Below are 21,754 nucleotides of genomic sequence, written 5' to 3'. Positions count from 1 at the left end.
ACTGTGGTGAAGAAAGCAGAACACTTGTCCACGGATACGGACTTGAGGCCTTAAAATTGCTGTTCCGCTTTTCTTAGCTGTAAATTGATTACAAGGATGAAAACAGATTCATGATCTGATGCATACTTGTAAAAGATGCAAATGTACAGTGTTTTAATCAATGGCGTGCCTTAGCGAATATGTATGATAGTGGTTTTAAGAGTGGTGAATATTTCTTTTTGGTGCATGCTCTTGGACAAAGGGTTAACAGATCAGGAAAGCCAAACTCAGGTTAGTGGTTCTTTTGGTTTGGTGGGGTTTTTTTGAGGGGGTTATTTTTTGTTCGTTGAGTTTTCCTTAGTTTGGGGGTTTTTTTTAATTATTTTGTTATTATAGATGTTTTTTAAAGACAAGAAACTTGAAGCTCCTTGCCTAGGCTGCTCTTGAATTGTGGTGTAGATGCTTTGAGGGTATAAACCACAGAGGAAGTTGGGATAAAATAGCTACTTAAAAAGAGATTAAGGGATTTACTTCAGTGCCTCTATGGGCTGTGATTTAAAGGGAGAAGAGCCTAATTTTTCATATTGCAGCTACTTTTATTAGCTACAGGTTTTAACTTCTTGGAAAGATTCTCACATCTTTCTATCAGCCAATTTTGGGAGTTAATCCAGACCAGTCAACAGAACTGTACGTTGCACTTGATTTCTCGGTAATTTTAAAAGCTTTTCAGGGTCTAATCTGTCCAGTGTAACTCACTAGTCTTCTGCCACAGATGGTATTGATCAGCAAGAATAATAGGTAACTATTATTAAACTCCATTTTCCAGAGACAAAAAAAATAAACGTGTTGAAAGTTGGGGTGTGGAGGGAAGAAGTCATTACATAAACCAGAATTGAATACAGAACTCCAGGTCAAAAGACTCTTGAAACTTTTCCTTGTAGTTAGTTAGTATTTTTTTTCCCGTAGAGTTGTATTTGGGAGTTGTATTTGGGACAGGAGCTGAACTTTGTCATCCAACTTGCTTTGCCAGCGATGATCAGTGGGGACACAGCTTTGTCAGTCCTTGAGTTTGTTGGCACCCTCAGCATTTTACAAACACGGTACTTTTAATAGAGTACCTTTGTATAAGTTCTTGGTGATCTTTTCTGGAAACTGGTTTCTGTGTGAGAGATAAATTGAGGATATTGGGCAGTTGAGACAAAAGCTCAGTACTATTATCACTTTCAGTAAGTGGAGGTTTTTTTCAGTAATCCCAGAAGAAAAAAATCATATGCCAGGTAGTAGATATTTGCGTTTGAGAGGGTTTTCTCAGTTGGTTCTTAGTCTCTTTTATCTGCCTATCCAATATGAAAAACACCTTGAACCTCCTTAAATTTTCTCGGACTAAAGCTTGACTCTAGAATTGTTCTCCGTTTGTACACATATATTTTGTCTTTTTCAAATGCCACCTCAGTATTTCAATAATAGATTCAATCATGCCTGAAGTTCTTACAATCCATTTTCAGTAGTGGATCATCCGGTTAGGAGGTAATGCCCCCTGCATTTTTGTGAGGCTTGATTTGTCTTAGGATCAGAAATACTAAAATCACTTTTGAAAATGAGTTGTAGCTCCCAAACTAACTTCAGTTAAAGTTTGGAAATCGTATACTGTGTCTGATTTGCTCTCCTAAACAGAAGAGGGACAGGAGTGTTTGAGTACCTGACTCCTTGATGCAGTTCATGTGTTAGCTCTCCCTGTGTCTACACTTTGTACTTCCTCAACTAATTCTGTTCAAGACAAGTCTGCTGAGCTCTGAACAGTGTGGATATGAGCTAGTCTCTGCCACATAGGCTTAGGAGGTTTAAAACTATTTTATGTCGATGTAGAGACATTGCGCAACCAGGAACCAATTCAGTTAGAATTGAACTGATTCAGTTAGAATGGAATAGACTGGGTTGGTGACAGTAAATATCCTGTTGAAGTGAAGCCGTAATTAGTTCTTTTCTGTGCCACATGTGAATTGAGAATTGACTCTGTCATGTGCTGTTTGTAGGTGTGTTGCTTCATCAGGAAGGCAGAACAGCAGCAGATCGCATTGACTTGACATTCACTTCAGTGTTACTGAGGCACTCTACTACCATTTGGGGATTCTCAACTGAAGTTAAATGGAGACTTGAGGACTTCTCTGATTTCTGTGAAGGGTATATTGTGCTAGTGAGTTTGTGGGCAAATGGAAGCTCTACTTTTCTCTGCGGACTCCCTGCTTCCAACATTACTCAGGACAAAGTAGATAGCCAAATAATCAGATGTTTGCTGTCAGCCCGCCTCCATTGTCTGTGATGATTTATGCTTGCTTGAGAATCTGCCTGGTAAGGCTGAATCAAAATGTGAGGTTTCTGTGTTGGCCCATACACATCACTTCTGTTCATATCCATTTTGGGTGACTCTTTATCTTGCCTGTGAAAGGGAAAAGAGAATTTGATTGATCCTGTAAACATAGTTGCTTGCTTTCCTCCTTGACATATTTCTTTTTCTTAGACTAGGTTGAGTGTTCTTTAGTGGGTTCCCGTGGAAGGCATTCAGTGGTAAAAATGTTTTCTTTCTTGGGAAATGTTTAATAAATATGAATAAAAATTCAACACAATCCAACCCTTAGTGGTTTCTCTCATGTAACTTTTTCATATTTCTTAAATTTCATTGTAGTTGCTTTTAACCAAAACCAGCCAGTTTTAAGTGTAGACCTAAGCCCACATTAAGGTCTAACTTTGTATTTTTGGTCTAGAGTTTGGAAATCGGAGTGTCTGATGCCCGGAGAAATATATAATTTAATTTTTTTTTTTTCTGTGTAAATTAAACAGAACTTCATGGATTAGGTGGGGGTTTTTTTAAAGGTATATTAAATGTGGGATAGCAGTGGTGTTGGGAAAAAAGTGAAAAGAACAACAGCTTTGGATTCAGGCTGGCAGACTGTATTCTGGACATCTTAAAGTACTATTTGAAACTTCTGGAAGGTTTAGCTTGAGTATTAGGGCTCAAAAACGCAAATATTTAGAAATATTTCAGGTTAAATCTTTTCAATCTGGTTTTCCCAATGCTGCCTTCCAGCATCCTGTGTTTTCTCGTTGCATTCCATTCCCTAAAAGCCTTTTCTACTTTCAGAAACTGTTTAAATGCTTATTTTATGACTAGCATAATAGTTGAAGTTCTCCAACTTTTGGGGCACTGAAACTAATGGGGTGCCTTTCACTGCAGTTCCCTAAAAGTCTGGGAGAGAGGCACAGATGAGAAAAATAGCTTCCCTGTGTGTATCCTCTAGCTTTTGTCAAATATGCCATAAATTTCATCCCAAACCACCCTTAGCCTTCAGCATCAAAAGCCCTACCAGCTAGGCTTAAAAAATAATTGTTAGTCTTCAGTAACAGGGAGAGATACCCCTCTTACCCTCATATTTACTAATAGAACTTCAGTATGGTTAGCTGTGCAACGCTGACGGAGAGGCAGAGCACGCTATTATTTTCATTTCGTAGATGAGGAATTGGAGCATGGTGAGATTGCCACTTGCCAAAAGTAATAGCCTATGCGCAGAGCCTCTGGGGGAACCTGATGCTCCACAGCCTATGGCTGGTGCCCTGGAGTGTTGATCATTCTTCTTTTATGGCAAACTATTAGTACATACTACATGTGCCAAGCTATTGTGGAGAGGTCTGTCACAGCCACTTTTATACTATTTTTTCACTCTTAGGAAAAAAAACACAATATCTTAAGTCTTACCTGCATTGAAGTGAGGTTTCTGTGTTTATAAGTTAAAACACAACCAGTTCATATAGTGAAATGTCAGAAGAGGTCTAATCTCTACAAAGATTTGAACTTCACAGGTCTGTTTGGTACCTTTACAGAGTTCCTTTCAACCATACACCTTGTTGAGTAAAAATGCACCATGAACTTACTGTAAAAGGGAACAGACCAAGATTGGGAACAGTAATTTCCTGCACAGGTGATATCTGGAGGGCAGTTTAGTGATACGGTCAGGCACTGTTCTTGGAAGCACCTTTTGGCTGTGAAAGAAGAGAGGAAACAATAAACTGAAACTTACCTTCTTGTCTTTTATGAAATGAAAATACTGGAAATCAGAAAGATATCACCAACTGTGAGTGCAAAAGTCATGGCAGGATGCAGATTACTGGAGGTCCCTAGACCACTCATAGTCATACCCAGCTGCCCTCCATGGTGTGAGACAAAACGGGAATGTAAAGTGTAAGCTCTTGATTTTCTCCACCTTCCCTTTGTATCCCCAGGCTTTTATTTTCAAGAAGCCAAAAAGGAATTGAGATTTGAACTGTATTGTTTGAAGGCTAAATCAGAGGACTTGATCTGTGATTTGGTCCACTATATCCCTCTGAAATGAATGCATGTGGAAAAAATTGGATCTGTTGGAAACCCACTTGTGCAGCCTTTGTTAGGCGGTAAAGGGTTGGCTCTGCAACTGCCGAGTTTGGTACTGCGGCCTTGTTCCGGCTGTCACTGCAGAAGTGAGAACTTCTGAATTAGCTTCAATAACCAATATAAACCTCTGCAATACTTCTGATGTGCCTAACAGTTCTTGTGATGAGTTGTTAGGGCGCTTGGTCCCCCCACCTCTCCTGTCATGTCCCTTCTGCTTAATTCTCCCTGTGTTTACAGAGGTGGCAGAGAAAGCTGGGCCAAGCCTGGGGCTCCTGGGCCACCTAAAAGTCTGTTAAGACCTTTCTCTTCCCGCCTTTCCTGTTTGAAAGAAAATTATACTTCCCTTAAAATTTCCTCAACTTTCCAGTGAAGCTCGGTAGCCAGAAAAAGCACTTGCAAACAAGTGTGTGCCAATACGCTTGCAGAGAAAATAATTGCCTCAGAGAAACTGATATTTAATCATTATATATGGTAGTATTGACAATAGTGGAGATTGCATTTGGTTTCAGTGTTTTTCAGGGGTTTTACCAGATTTTATTAGTTATTTCAGTGTTTTTCAGGGGTTTTACCAGATTTTATTAATTATTTCCTGGGCTTTATAGCATTCCTCAAAAAAATTGCCTGGTCAAAGTAACAGAAACTTTGAGAATCCACTAAGAACGGTCAGTTGCATTATGGTTGAGTCGCTTTACCTGAGATGGGTAACAACCATGTTCAAGTCCTATTTTTTAATAAGACAGCAAGGTCTTGTCCCTGAGCCTCACAAGTCTCAGATGAAGTCTGTTTTATCTTCCTTACTCTTTTCATGAAAGAGTCAATCTCTTCTGATCCAGACTGGGAAAAAAATGACACTGTAAAGTCTGTTGGAACAGAGGGATAATTCTGCTCTGGTCTAGAAGATGCTGAAGCAATGCTTTCAGTATTAAAGCAAAAAGTGCTTCATAAAATTACTATATTTTAAAACAAGAAAGAGAATCCCAGCTCCTACTATACTGCTCGTGAGGAGCATAGTCAAAGTTCTTTAAAAAGCCAAATCGTAGTCAATAAGGACTTTTGTTTCTTCCAATACTAAGTTAGAACAACTTACTAAACGAGAGAAAATAATTAAGTCCTCAAGCTTACAAAAATTTCTCGAGGGGAATCTCTATGGAGAACTACAATGATTTGAGTGAGTTGTGTGTAAGTACAAGGTGTGAAGAGACAGACCTGCTCACAGGATTGGGAGCTCCCGACTTCATGGGCGAACAGTGAATCTTATTATTACACCAGCTGCAAAGTGCACATGCACTGAAAACTGGATAACAGTTTCTCCCACTAATATCTATAAATTCTGTTACTTTTAACCATATTAAGTACAAAAAAACTGCAGACAAATGCAATTTTTTTTTCAAGTGGAGGACATTTCTTTATAAGAGGTTTTCATTGATGTTAATCATCTATTTCTTAAGTATGATTCTACTTGTTAGCATTCCTTGGGCTGAGAAGGTGGCAGTGCAGTTCACCGGTAGGGAATTTTACCCACCAAGTATGGTTTCCATAGCTTACATCCACTGTCCTTACTTCCTGCCCTGAAGTATGTGATAGGATTGTGCATTTTGTTTGTTTGCAGTGGTGGTCTGAGGAAGGTCTGTCAAGTAAGATCCTGAATAAGTTGCAAAGGGAGGAAAGTATTCCTGAATAATGATGAGATGTTTACATACTTCAGAACAGAGTTGACTCTTAGTCGATTTTCTTTTCATAATGCCCATTTCGTAATGACTGCAGGCAAAGGCACAGTTAGACTTCTTTAGTGACGTTTATTTGGTCTTAGTTAAGTAGGGATTTTCCTTGGAACCACTATCTGCACCAGAAGAACATGACTTTGGAAAGAGGAATGAAATAATACAAAAATATCCCTTGATTTTACCAAAGTAGAATATAAGCTGTCTACTACACGCTGTTTTCTGGTATTTTGCTTTGTTAAGGTGTGCTTATAATCCAGTCAGAAATACAATTAAGTTGTTATTAAAATCGCACAGAGAAGTATTCAGAATTTAGGGAGTGGAGAAATCAAGACTGAATATTTTATTGCCAAGGGGAGACTGACACTTTTCTCTCTTACTGTTGTTAGCTGTGTAATGCTTTTATGGTTGAATGCTGAAGAAAAAATCTGTATGTTTTGTACATTTGATAGACCTTTGTTAGAGGCAGTTTGTCTCCCTGGTATATGTATTTTACATTGTACATTGATGTCTCACACAGCAATAGAAAAAAAGGGAAAAGCAGTAAGAAAAGTGGTGAAATATAGATTGTGAGGGGGTGAAAATAGACATGCTTGTGAAACTCTGAACATTCACAGAGCATCTCAGGAGAAACAGTAAAGCCTAGATCTCTGCCTAGCTAATTTTATAAAAAAGGTCTAGATTTCACATGGGTGGTACATCAAGTGGCTGTAGAGTATGACTTAAGTGGATGTTGGGGGGGGGGGGGGATGCACGATATCTTGTAATGATGGAGCAGCACGTACTGGACCTTGTATTTTCTGCACGTGCTAATATTTTTTTGTCATAGGTATTGAGTTTATCTTAGCTGACCCACACTTCTTAAAAAATGGTGTCTCTTGGAGTTTTCTCCCTTAGAAACAAAGTGGCATTTTTAATGAAAGTATATCGATCTTCCACCCAGCATTTTTTAAGATTCAGAGAAAGGAAGCCTTAACTTAAATACAACATAAGTGGTCTACTGGTAAACTTTCAGAGCTGTATTTTAGCCTGTAATGTGATCTGGAGGCTTCTGGCAGCTTTTTGAGGAGCCGTTACTCAGTTATACCTGGCTGTTTATGTACTTTCTGCTATGCACTTCAGTATCTCATCAGTCCACAAGGTGTCTGTAGCAGGGGCACTACTGCAGAAAGCCTTACAGCTTCCACCTGTGTGGGCATAGAGCATCTCGTGAGGAAACCAGGACATGGGGGAGAAAGAGAAGAAAGGCCAGTGCATGTTCAGATTTCTCTTTGGTTTGGAGTTGAGATGTGCTGAGTGTTTCCTTAGGAATTAGAATGAAGACCTGGGACCTCTGCCCTTAACTCTAGTTCATCTCTCTGTGGCCCAGGAAAGCCTGGCCTCCCCTTTCTGAGATCAGCTTTTGGGAATGAGCCAGTGGGAAGAAGTGCATGTAGTGAAGAGCTCCTGAAGCAGCATCCAGCCTCTGAGAATGAGGTACTTGCCACCTGTGCAACGCATCTTCTAGTATATCATCTAATATAAAGAGAAGTGAGTGAGTCATTGGTCCTGTTCTCTTGCAGACAGTAACAGAATAGCCATTATCTTTGTTGTGACCCAGGGCCCAGCCCTGTGCACGGCATCAGAGGGTCCTTCCTGGTGCTCAGCTCTCGTTCTCTGAGTGCCAGTGGGGGGAGATCCCATCCGTACCTTGCCTCTGCAGTACAGTCCTCCTGACAGCTTTCGTCATCCATCGTCCACCTCCCTGTGCTCACCTCACCACTACCGAAAAAGTAAAAACTTAATTTTTTTGGTATTATTGGGTGGGTAGTTTATTATTATGTAGATTTTTTTGTCTGAAGGCCTGTTATTCATTCTGGGTGGAGGTGTTTGGCTTCAGTCACATTTATCTGTCTGTGTCCGCATTTCAAGGATTTCCATGGTATTGACATTTCCATTATAGGAATTTGAAGAATGTTCAATTATATACAGGCCATGAAACATATTTACTTCTTTTTTTTTTCTTATGTCTGCCAACTGTTCTCTGCCAAACTTTAAACTGGGCTGCTATGACTCTAAGATTTTTATTATTATTTTTTTTTTTACATATCTGCTCTATTGTAATATATACACATAGTGCACATGCAAATAAAAGCTCATACCATAGCATTAGAAGACAGCACCAGATTTTATCTGGAGGATTATTGTGGTCCTGTTTCTAATTTATATAATGTTTTTGTTAATAGCAGTACCTCTTTAAAATGCCCAATAAAATAGTGTAGCATTAATTTAAATAGAAATTTCAGTCATTTTAGATATCCCCCCCTCCATTATAACAGGTCAGGCTTTTAACAGATGTCTCAATAACTTTGCTATTAGCAGGAATATTTCATGAATTAAAATCAGGCCTCTTTGTCTCTGTCACTCATTGAAATGACCTACATATTTGGCAGATGGAGAGGACTTGCTTGTGCATTAGTACTGATGGAGTAGGGTTTTTTCAGTTGTATATTTTTGGAGAAGAGCAAAAGTTTAACATAAGTTAAAATCATTTATTTTTTATTAATACCATACTTCAGTTGCCCTTTACAGAAAAATAGTATTCAGAACATCTTGCCTTTTAAGCCTAGAAAACATCTAGGACATTTCTCCTGGGCACCAGACTTCTGTCCTAATGTAAACCTTTCAGTGAATCAGTGGACAACTTTTTTGCAAGTGTATGGACTAATGGAGCTGGAGCAGAAGGTGCAATAACTCAATTGCTGCAGAGGTTCTAGATGAAATCTCCTCCTGAGCGCTTCCAAGCCATTCTGGGGTGTTGATTTTTCTGCTTAAGTATTTTCATTCCTCTTCCTGGCATAGTGAGAGTTTTTCAGCATTATACTAAGGATCTCACTTAAAATGCTCGCTGACATGTTGTTATGTCAGCACGTGTCTCTGTATTCTTCGAAGAATCAAAAAGGACCTCTTGAATTGAAGATTTCATTGACTCTCATGATGACAGCAGAGCCTGAATCCTGCTGTGAGAGGCAAACCGTAGAGAGAGATTAAGTTTTAGATCTGGTCTGTTTATCTACTGCAAAATCACTCTCTGGAGTCCTGTGCACTAGTGCAGGTAGAAATGATTGCTTATTATTTTTGTTGTAAGTTAGATTGGAATATAACTAATTACACAAGCAAGTAGAAGAGCCGCACACATAAATGCGCTGCCTGAGCAAGCAATATATCCCACAGTCATTAATCAAGAGATAAAAAACACGGTGGGATCAAGTGAAGTTACTTAAGGGATACATTTGACCCGCTATCCTTGTTTTTATTTTGTGTATCCTAAAGGCCTAAGTCAAGGAGAGAGACTAAGTTCCTGCAATTTCCATTGACATTAGTGTGAGCTGCAAGTTCTTAACATTTTTTCAAATCAGACTATTTGAAGTCAAATGTATCAGTACTGTCTGATCAAATTTAATGACATTTGTCCAACAAGTTCAAAAAATAGCAAAATTGGTAATTACAGCCTCTACAATGGTCTTTTATTGCTGAGGATTCTCTTTGTTTGCAAGGAAGTTTTAACTTTTTCTACCCAGTGAGGACAGCCTGTGGGTCAGTTGGCAGCCAGGACTGCTTTCACGGTCATCTCTGAAACCACAAGAATGTTCCAGGGATAGAAGAGGCAAATCAGGAAAGGCCTTACGTTACCATAACCTTGTCCTTTCCAGAATTCCCTACTGTTTCCCTGGCCTACACTCTCTAGGACTCTGGGGATATAGGTGAAGTGGTTCTGTGATGCTGATAATGATAATAATACATATCATTGTAATAATACATATAACAAATTTCAGTTCTTAACTAGTTCCTTGGTATAATAGCAAATAAATAAATACAAGAGACTTGGTTTCCCTTCTTGGAGTTTTAGGTCTTTTTTGTAGTTAATTCAAGTTGAATCTGAAGTCTTTCTGGAGTGACAGCCTAGACTTAAGGCTCAATGTTTTAAAGATTCCAGGGATAGAAGAACTGCCGTTATTCTACTTCACCTGCTTTGTTATGTGGTTTGCACCTGTGTGCTATCAGAGGAAGGTGACTGAAAAGAAAGTACAGACCTTTGCAAAGGAAAACAACAATTCTCGAAGTAAAAACATTAAATCATTGAGTTCGTCATCATCTTGCTGGGTATCAGTGTTGTCCCTTAAATGAGAAAGGAGGGTTTTGATTTACTAGACGTTTTCCTGTAACAGGGACTGGAAACACAGTCCCATAGAATGCCACTGGATGGTTATTATTTATGCGTCTAAGTAAAAAAAGTGATGCCCTTTTAGTATTATCTTTTAACTCTTCTTCTTGCACAAAGAATGGCTGTAAGGAGTGAGAAAGACACTTAGGCAGAGACAACGGGGGAAAGGATGTGGTACATCCTGCGCCCATTAACACTGTCAATTAGCACCATTTATCTTGAAATTTGTCCAGCTTGGAACACAAAGTATGTACGTCAGGGTTTGGGCCAGACAGAAACATAGAAAATGATGGTATTTGTGTGGAGACACTAGCCAAAGTGGGGGAGAGAGCAAAGGCACACAGTAATTCTAAAAAAGAGCTGCATTTTTTGTGTGTGAAAATTTGATTATAAGATGATTCTTTCAACATAAACACAATTCTCTAAGGACTTATTAATGCTTCAGTAGCATAGTGGAAAGAGTCTAGTGCAGTCCGCTTTAATAGCTTTCTGGCTTGAACCCCAATACATAATGTTCTAGTAATAGTTTATGGGTGACTGCAATAAATTGGTAGCAAGTGTTTTCCATTTTTTGGCTCTTCTTATCAGATCTGCTGGTGGAACATTTTGTACTGAGAATATTGCAAAGGCAATTGATCTGCTTTGGATGTGTGCTCAAGAGTTTTCTGTCTTTTTAAATATATGTATATATGAACTTTTTTGCCGTGTTCTGAGATGTACGGTGTAAAGCTGGGGGTCAGTAAAATATTGGGGGGGATCTGAGCAGTTGGTTAGACCCAGCAGGACACCACCTACCCTAACTAATGTTCTGTGAGTACTGCCAGAAAGGCAGAGCTTTCCTCCCCACCACCACTTTCCTTCCCAGTACTTTCATTGTTCTAGTCTTTTCATTCAGCAGTGGAAAATTTGTTCCTGACCATGCAGGAATAAAGATCATTCACACAGGTTCATTTTAAACCCAAATTGCTTTTTGAAATAGAAAGAAACATGGAATATTTTGCACTTCGTGGTGAGGGAAAGAACCACTTTTGATTAGAGATGGGCCTGATACGGTCACCTTTGATTTCTATTGGATTTGGAGCTGAACTTAACTGTAATTACAGAGTGAGATTCCACGGCCTCTATTATGCAGCAACTGTCCCTCTTGGTCTTCAAATCAATTAATTCACAGCTCCAGACAGTCTCTATAGCCAGCCTAATTGAAACAGCCTGCTTTCATCTCCACTCCCACAACTAGAAGAGTTTGGTAGCTGAACCCAGATCAGAAATGTCTAGCTGCTTTCTGTGTTTAAGAGGCCAAAAACCATCAGCCTGATTGCCTCTGGATTTTAATCCTCTGGATATGATAGATAAAGCCAGAGGTACCAAGTGTCGGAGAGTAACCAAACATTACCCATTATCCAGTGGGATGTGCCACTGGACATCCCGTGCTTGTTCCTGGCTCCATTTTGTTTCTTTAAACAGCTAGCATGCTGGCTTTTTGCACAATCCTCCAACGTAGCTTGTAGATTAGATTCAAAATGAAAATGGGTACATTTCTCCAAGATAACATTAAACACATGTAAAATTAAAGGACAGCTGAGTACCTCCTTCATTCCTTTAATCTTCTGCATGTACTGGAACATTTGTTATATATAAAGGTTATATTACAGAAATACTGGACTTGGGGCAAAAATCAAATCTTAAAGAATGTAAACTAAAGCCTGGAGATCTCTAAAGCACAGAGTGAATAGATACTCGGGAAATATTTGAAGTAACAGAATGTGGACTTTGCCCAGTTAATGTTAAAAGTATCCCAAATGACAGCAGGGGAGTCAGTTTGGTTGTCATATAAAGCTGCAGAGAGAGCTGGAGATGAACATAAAGTACTGAAAATCTGGCCCTGAAACAATAAATGGAAGTGCTGAGTGGATGAGAGTGAGAACTGATGAAGGAAGTTAGAAACAGAGAAGTGCAAAATAAGGGTTGTCATACCAGAACCACTTCTAACGGTGTTTACACTGTCATAAGCCTAATAAATGTGGATACTTCTTCCCTGATGCGTACTAGCCATATCATAAAAGCGTGTTATGGAAGGAGAAGAGCATCTGAATAAAAGGGTACGCGAGTTGGACTCTGACGACAGAGATTCAGTGCTACTTTTAGGCAGTTCCCATCCTCCGGCTCTCCTCTGCTTTAAATGCCCATTGTGAACAGGGATCTTTTTTCCTGTCGTTTACTTATTTAACCGAGTTATTAAGACAATACTATCAGCTGCCTGGGAGCACTGCCTTAAACAGTTTGATTTTTCTTATTTTCCAAGGGGAAAAAAAACCCCAACAACCCATGTTCAGATACAGTTCTGGGAATCTGTTGCATATTGCATTCATGTAAGAGCTGCAGTTTTCCATCTTTCATTCTACGTAACGGAGGACAGTTTTCAAGCACTGCTGCTAATGATGCACTAGGCTGGCGGTTTCTCTCCACAAACAGAAATCTGTCCCATTTCCTGCTAAGGGTTCTGGGCAGGGTTGTCCAGTAGGTAATTTCCTGTAGCAAACATTACAGTAATTAGAGTTATCGTTCCAGAGCACTGAACTTTCAGTGTCTTTTATTACTGCATCACAGAAATCATACAAGAAGCAACCGCAGTCAGATGCGGCTATTGTTATTAATTCCAGTTGTGCTAAAGCAAATATACAAGGTGAAAAATGCAGAAACTAGACAGTCCTGTATTTGTAACCATTTATATTATTAATATGCCTTTAAAATATGTGCGCAAGAAGAAGCATGCAACTCAAAACCAAAGAGGGTAATCCAACAAGAATAGTTAAAACCCCATTTCCAACCCCCCCCCCCGGCTGTCTTGTGCTCTCTTATTTATGAAGTAGTTTCTTTATTTTTATTTAGGAGCAGGTTTTGTAAGTATGTGTTTAGAGAACTACTTACATTTCAGACAATCAGTAAGGTCAACTGTAATAGACAGTATTAAAATGAGCATAATATTTAAATTAGCAAAATTCAGAAATGTAGTGATGTTGAGAATGTACAATGAGAAGACGTGCAAGACTCAGTGAGAGTTGGTTCAAAGTTCGTTCAAATTATCTGCCCTGGCTTATAGAGGGCAATATTTTCCCTGATTTTTTTTTTTTTTCGGTAGGTCAGAATTAGAGAATTTGAGGGAGAATGTTGTATTTAAAATGAGTGAAAGTGGGAAGAGAAATTCTTGAGGTGTGTTCCTTTTATGTTTACTGTAGTATTTCTTCACTGTATAAAGTGGTCTACTTACAGTGCTGTGATGTGTTTGGAATAAACAGTAGAGTGCTATATTTCACTGTAAGGTCTGTCTGTAGAAAGTACTGTCTCTCAGATCAGCTGTTTACATTTTTTTGAAAAAGCTCCCATCTGTTACATCAAACTTGTTAATATAGGTCTACAGGATACAATAACATTAATGCTTTAAGTATCCAAATGAAATGTCAGAGTCCAGTTGCAGATACCGAATTGGAATGTGGCAGTGTCCTGAATCCACCTCTTCTAACAGGCCATTTAATAATCCGTCTGAGTATCTATAGATGTCTAAGTCTTTGAAGGTCTGTGAGGAGCCAGATGTACAAATGCAGTTACAACATCAAATCCTCACAAAAGCTTTTCCACCACACTAGCATGACCACATAAAATTTGGCCTTGTTTTTTTTGGCTCTGCAGCTACAGCACCGTCAAGACCTATTTAGAGTGAAAATAGGCTTGGTAAGGGAAGTCTCTGAGCTTCGTGCTGTTCCCAGTGAAGTTAAAGGCAAAGTGATTGCATAAATAGAGAAATACCTTACTTCCATGTGTATTTTGCCCTTTGTTTGAAAAAAAACCCAAACCATAGACTTCATGGTTTGTTTCTTTTTTGTTATTGTTTGCTTTGTTTCGATTTAAAACATAACTGAGTCCTTGATATTTTTATTTCTGGTATGAGCTACTATATTTTATTATTATAGTGGCCATCTGACTAGAATGAAGATGTATACCCCTGTTTTGATCCTTGTAATGATGGAGGGTGAAATGTAAGTTTGTTATATTACCTTTCTTGTTTCTACTCTTTTGTATCCATGGTTTTTTAATTTACATTGCATTGTGAATGAAAACCCTTATCTTCTGTTATGTTTTTTTCCTGCCACTCAAATTTTGCATCAACACAAAAGGTTTGTTCTTCAGTTCGTGTTCAGTATTTGGTCACGTTCATTATGAGGTGTATCTAGAATACACAGATCACATATTATACATAAAATATAATTTCTCACTGCATTTTCCTTGATATGTTATTATTAAGGGCTATTTTTTAGTGGATAGAAACCCAGTCCATGCATAAAACCGCATTCAAATGAGCTTTGCACATCTAATCATATCTATTTTTATTCCCAAATGCTGGGTGATCAACAGTAATTTAAAGTACAATGGTTATAAATCATATTGCTCGTAAACACAATGAAACTGGCTAAATAGGACCATGCAGAGGGTTAATAGTCCAATAATAATTAAAATAATCCTCTTCAATTCAGTAATAACTTTGGCCACCTGCCTTCATCCAACCCCCAACACTACCCTCAGTACTCCTTAAAAAAATATTCACATTACAGACAATCTTGTGCAACAGATTAACATAACATATCTGGAACATTACTCAGATTTTTGGGCAATGGCAATCTGAACATGTTCATAAGTTAAGCTTTTTTCTCAACAGCATCCTGCTGTTAACTCTTGACTCCTTTTAATTGGCGGGGCTCTATGTAACTGGAAAGCGCTGCCTGTGGTACCGCGGGGAGGGTTATGTAAGCGCATGCACGGGAGGGACGCTGCGGAACAGAAATACCCAATGTTCTAAGGGGCTTACGCAGATAACCTCAATATCGGAAGGACTCGAATTTTACACTCACTTTCAAATTTGAATGGCCAGGATACCTATTGGATTAGATTATTTTAGTCACGATAGCAGATTAGACAAATATGGATGCAGAGGTGGACGTGCAAGAGAGATGTTAAAAATGCAGGATTTTTTTTCTTTAAAAATTGAGAAGATGTAATGTCTCTTGGTTAGACACAGTAACGTAATCATCTAAGCACAAGACTGGAAGTTAGGAAGCCTTTTATTTTCTTCTGTTCTTTATCTATCTCACCCCGACTCGTTTTTCAGATAGCTTTTTCTCACTTGTAAAATAGGAATCGTGCCAGTGAGATCTGTGATGGAAAGTGTTTGGGGCACCAGTTATTATTGCTGAAGTATGATACAGTCTTCAATTTATTGTCCCTTTTTTTTTTAAGTGACCAGACCTAGACGCAAAATAACTCTCTGCTATAAATGGGATTTAACATATAAGTCCCATTTTTTGGTAACAGATTTCATCTTGTCCGTTGGCAAAATAATTGGCTTTTGTAAAGAATCAGTAAGTAAACAGCCAAGAAATTTTTGCTAGTACATATCGTAATTCCCATTTTAAAAATTACCTAATAAAAATTGCCCTTTAAATAGAGCTATTTGGGTCTATCAGGGGCATGTTGTACTAAACAAAAAGAGGAAAAAAAATCCCTCTGTCAGTTGAAAAAGACCATTTAGCCTCTGAACGTATTTGCTCCACACTAAATAATAGATGTTGTTCTCAGATAAATAGAACATGGTCTATATGCTTCTATTGGAAACTGACTTGTTTTGTCTGAACACTTCACCCACTTCATCTACCTGCCCTCAAAACAACAAACACATTTTGGCTGGTATGTGTTGTAAGTAAATTTTAGGAGTGTCATATAAATTATTAATTTAATAAAGTTAATATTTAAGTAACTTTTTAATCATTAACAAAAGTGGAAAGTTCAGAGTTAAGATATTCTTTTTCCTCCCTATGAAAATAAACAACACATCAGTCTAATCCCTATGCATAATGTCAGTTGCTCTGGTTTGGAAAGTTAACTTAATGGTAGTAGATGGATATGAAGATATTACTTTGGCAAAGCATTAAGATTACTTTTATGCCCTGAAAAAAATTGTCGAAAAATGTTATTGACAGGTTAGTACCTGCACTAGGAATTACTTGCGTTAGCATTTTTAGCAAATAGATATCACTGAGTTAACCGAGAGCTTTTCCATTTGTTTTCTCATCCTCTTACCTGGAGGAAGTGTCACGGTCACTGTGGTTTTTTGGTAGGTTTTGTTTGTTGAGCATAGATCTCTTTGGAATGGGCAGGTCACATAAATAAATTGTGCATGTATGGAAGAAGGAGGCAAGATATGTTATGCAAATTTATTCCTAGGAAAGGCCATTCCACTGCTTTGGCCCTGGAAGTTCCTTCTGCTCTTTGATAAATGAGCCGTTTGCCTGTTTGCTGCTGCTGTGCTTCCTGGTGGTAGGATCTGCGGTCGGAGTCTTGCTCCTTAGCATCCCTCTCCCGTTTCTCCCCTCAGCCGTGAAACAGTGAGAGCTGGTCTTCAGCTACTGCATTACGTATCGATTCTTCTCTGCTGATAACAGATAACCATTTATAATAGTGATACAAGTACTGGTTGGGGAACTGTTAGCATTTTACTTCCATTTTAAACAGAGTGACTAGCTAAAACTGAGAAGCATGAGCGTGGTAGTGCTGTTTCTAGCTGTTGGCTCTGTGCTAACTGCTGGGCTTGTGATAAGCATGAACGATTCAGGCTCATTCGCTACACAGCAGTGCTTTGTTTTAAAGCAAGACTTCAGTACTTTTACATGTACCTAATAGGTGCTTTTTGCCAGTAAATGCAGAAAGAGGAGAAGCTTGAATTTGCAAAATCTGATTCTTGAGGTACTGTAGCTTTCTCGTTCCCTCTAGAACTTGGAAAGTGATTGAGTGAAAGTGCTGGTATTTTTTCATGCAACTCCATTGGTATCCTGTGATTTCTTTTGAGAACTTCTCAGGTTTTATTTGGCAAAAATGCTGAAATACGTTACTTATCTTTCTATGCATAGAATGGAAGCTGTTAGTCTAAGACATTGTTTTGTGGGAGAGACAAGACAATATATCTTTCATTCCTGTTGTCTGTTTTAATGTTGGAAGAGGCATCACTTTAATTTTCTGTTAACCAATTTCCATTTTAGAAGAGGTATTTGAAATATCACTTCATAGTTACATTGGAGCTTCAAGATCCTATCGTGTAGTATAGTGGCATTTTTTTCTGATGTGTGCAAGTCTGCATAGAAAAGTCAAGCATTTTTGGACCCCCAAATATGATCTCTGGCTTGACAGAGGAAACAGTATAAACATTTATGTGTTTTAAAAGTTATTTCGTCCACAGACAGATTCAGTTTCACTGGGATTTGGGGATATTTCCTTTTCTGAATAGTAGGATGTGTGATAGCAGACTTTTATCACCTTTCTTGGAAAAAAATCTCATTTTGATGTGAGTTTTATTTATAAGCATTATTTACATTGTGACAGCACCTTGAGTATTCCTGCTGGGCTTCCACTCTTGGCTAAGAGCGGCACAAATCTCAGCTAGACCTAGCACCTTAGGGCCATTTGTTTGGCTTGCCAGTAGCTCAGGAAAGGGTGGTCAACTGTTAGATTACACGGACCTAACTGTTAGACTACACGGAAGCAGTGAGTTCTGTTTGTCTCATTTGTCGGTACACTAATAGGTCTAGAGTGTGCACCTAACTTTCCGCGTGTGCGTGCTGACTAGTCAGCACATACAGACCTTGGCCAGTCCCCGTTTTGCCTCTTAGAAAAGATATCAAGGGAACACTGAAGAGAGATGTACTTTGTGATAGGGTAGGGATATATAGCTCACTCATCTAAACATGAGGCATTTACTCTAGGCATCTTGGCTAGATGGAGAATAGGCAAAAGAAAGGGAGAGCCTTCTCTGGTGATTGATTTAGCCACGTACCTAAGAAGAGAAGGAACCACCCTCTCAAGATGCTCACCTTGTTCCTGTGGTGAAAGGAGCAGGCTAGGCAACAGTGTCTTTTAGGTGGCCCAAGTTAGGTGAGATGACTTTACCCTTAATGCCTCTATGTTTTTATTTTACTACTTGCAAAGTGAGGGTAATCCGGTTGCATTTGGTTTTGCTTTACAGTGCTTTGAGATTCTTGATGCTAGAGTTAGGGAAATGTTTGGAATTGCTAAGTTAATGGGGCAGATGTAGTACTGGGATTTTTGGGGTGGGCTTTATATTAATTAGTAGAAAGGAAGGAAGGCTCTGTTATTAAAGCAGTGGAGTGTAACCTGAGATAAAAGGTCAGCACTGTACTCTTATCACAGATTTCCTGAGTAACTCCAATCTAGATGTCCCAACTCATCTGAAAAAGTAGTTGCTGCTCTTTCACTCTTTGGCTGGCACATCTGAAAAGTTTTTTCTAGTGATGACTGTCTCCCAGTCTGTGTCACTGTACTGCCTAATAGATCGATCTCACTGTGATCTTTCAACTCTACTTCAATAGAAATAATTTATTACCTGAAAACATAATTTCATATTATATATTTCAGAAACTTTTTTTAGTCTCATTTAACATGAGGGCAAAAACATGGATAATCCATTGGCCTGTATTAAATGGAAGAAAAGTGGAGCTAATTTTGTGCGAGTTTGAGGAAAATAGAGATAAAAGTTATATACATAGGTGATATTAGAATAATATGGAGTGGATCGAGAAACAGATTTTACAGTGTAAAGTATCTGTACTAAAGTGTTCGTAGTTAAAAACTGTACTATGTAATAAGCAGTGAGTTAAATTCATCCTTGAATCTCTTTGATTTTGGTAAGATTACAGCAAAAGTTAGTTTGATCCACAACTGTCCCTTCACTTTTGCCAGTGAATTTTCAGCTAAAAATGTAGACTCCCTTTTGGATTGTTTCTTTCACGTCTTAATCTGTACAGGCTTTATATTTGTTCTGTAAAATATGAGGCATTCTTGTAATGGAGATGTCTGCTATCTTGCAATATAGCTCCCAACATGGTTTTAATCCAAATACTATAGATCGATGTATCTCAGCTAAGGTTTTTACTAAATCAGCTGTCCTTGTGTCCTTAAAGCAGGATGAATGTTAGAACTAAAAATGTCCTACTGATCTGAATATCTCAGTCTTCATATTGATTAATATAATAGTTATTTTTGTAATAGTATTAATTTTTAATTAGACCCATTCTTGTTACTTGGTTTCTATGTACTGATTTTTACATGTTAATCATTATAAAAAATAAATACTGTATTTGCAATCAATGATAGAAATGATAGGAAAAAATAAAGGAAAAAGTGATGTCAGGATCAGAGCTGTATTGTGGGTGTCATATTTGGTACTGCTTCAAGTCTGTACTTCTTCCCTTATTGGAACCTATTGCAGCATGAAGGAACTGTTTTGTGTCCAGAAGTCACTGTAAAGTGGCAAATATTGAATTTTTAATGTTCCCTGCTGAACATAACTGGGGAAAGACACATTTTCTAAGAGGTTTTGTAGATTGTTTTGTTTTGTGGGTTTTTTTCCTAGAGGAAATGTGAACTGGATTTCTCTATTGTGAGGCACTTTAGAGTATGCCATGTAAGTGGTGTACATGTATTGGAATAGTTTTGAAAAATTCAGTAAAGTACAAGAATAAAAAGAATGTGAAATAGGCTCAATTTTGTTTTGTTTTTGTTTTTCAAAATGAAAATGTTTTTTGAATGTCACTTGACAAACATCAACTGAAGATACTGAGAAAAGCTTTGTAACTGATATTTTGTCAGGGATTGTAATAAACAGTAAGGGTCTTTGAAATAATACTGAAAATACTTCACCAGCAGAAAAATGTTTTTGCTGTGATCATATATTTTTGCAGAAAAGAAGTTTGGCATTTACTAAAATCTTAGCATCTGTCTTAGCTACCTCATTATAAAAGGATTTATAGATATATTGACAAATTACACAGCAGAAGAAATATAAAAAAGCTAAAACATATTGATTAAAAACAAGATTTCTTGCTTTTTGATGGACTTTTCCTTCTTAACTGGGGTTTCGCAAGCTTCAGAGGCAACTGAAGACAACTTGTCCTTCCTTAACACTGATATATTCACCTGTCAGATGATCTCAGAAAAAAAGTATTTCTGATAAATATGAATGATTCACTCGTTAGAGATCAAGAGCTACAGTTAGGGTTAAGGTATAAGCCTTTTTTACCCCCCAGGAAAACTTGTTTCAAGGGTAAAAAGAGCCACCTGTATCTAAAGTGGTTGAAATAACTTGAATGTTAAGAAGGATCTCGCTGAAGTAAGTAGGCTAAATCCCTCCTTCTGGCCCTTTCAAGGTAGTAAGAATTGCACCAGGGCTGCTTACGGGTCTTTTCACGGAGGCCTAATTCGGGTGAGGCTGAAGGATTTTCCCTTTTCTGACCCTTACAAATTCCTGCTGGTGTAGCTTTGATTCACTTTGTAAATAGGAGGAGCACGAAAAATGGTGTACTTTTCCTTATAACTAAGGGCTAAAGTAAAAATCTCCTTTCCAGTGTTAATTTCTGAACATCAGTACAACAAAAATGGCTTTAGCCATTTGAACTCAAAGAAAGATCCTACTTTGTCTTTTGGGTCTGGTAAAATGCAAAAGGGTTTGGAGGGATTTGCTGTGTGCTTTGTTGTAGCTGTCTGCACTGTTGAGACTTCAGCAATTAAGAAAGTTGCCTTTTCCTTCAGCTGGATATCTGCTGAGGCTTCCAGAGGAAGATCTGAAATCAGAAGTTAATAGAAGGATAGGCATTATGCATATATCCCTAATTCTGCGTCTTTGGTCTACCACACTATTTATAAGCTAGCCTTTAACTCCATCATCAGATACATTTTAGAGTTTTCTCTATTTGTCTTCTGTTTATCCTTATTTTCTGCAGCATTAGGTATACTCAGAAATACTTGATTACTTATACACTGTTCTCTATGTGTCAAACAGAATTTGTAAGTCATTTATGTGAGCAGTACACAGTAAACCATTTTCACATAGTGTACTAAATGTTAAATATACAGCATAACGTGCTAATAAAATGTTGCTAACATAAGTAGGCCACCTAAATTAGAGGCTAAGCCAGCTCTGTGATTAACTGTCTCATCTCCTGAATTACACCTTTGGAAAGCTTTGTTAAGCAAAAAAAAAAAAAAGTGTAATACATAAATATTGACAAAATTGTTAAGATCTAAAACCAGGAAAAAACCTCCAAATTATGCTAGGCCATTATAGCAATTAAGAGTAGATTAATAAATATGTTATCAGATGTCACATTTGTACACATTTGTAGCAACGATGAGGAAATAGTAGTGTGAATACCTTGTTAAATATTATCGTAATGCTCTTGTGAAGACTTCTGCTTGCATGTGAAACTTTAGAATAGATTTTTTAGTGGCATGTCTTGTGCGCAGCTTCAGCATATATCCATATGTCTTTATTAATCCAGGGATTCACAAGCAATATTGTAGAATCATTTC

The 21,754-nt window shown here is 38.0% G+C and overlaps 1 protein-coding gene across 23 annotated transcripts in view; it reads left to right on the top strand.

The window, feature by feature from the left end:
• The window catches only part of ZBTB20 (zinc finger and BTB domain containing 20), a 487,506-nt gene that overhangs the window by 61,235 nt on the left and 404,517 nt on the right, over positions 1-21,754 (top strand). Inside the window, exon 1 of one of the 23 annotated variants that reach the window (XM_054213968.1) lies at positions 16,251-16,693. The exons of the other annotated variants lie outside the window; for them this stretch is intronic. The gene's annotated coding sequence lies outside the window, so the exon portion shown is untranslated. Of the gene's footprint in view, positions 1-16,250; positions 16,694-21,754 lie in introns of those variants that run through there. 23 annotated transcript variants of the gene reach the window in all.

Source organism: Rissa tridactyla, chromosome 1 (genome assembly GCF_028500815.1).
Source record: "Rissa tridactyla isolate bRisTri1 chromosome 1, bRisTri1.patW.cur.20221130, whole genome shotgun sequence".
NCBI lineage: Eukaryota > Metazoa > Chordata > Aves > Charadriiformes > Laridae > Rissa > Rissa tridactyla.
This window is presented reverse-complemented; position numbering and strand designations above follow the sequence as displayed.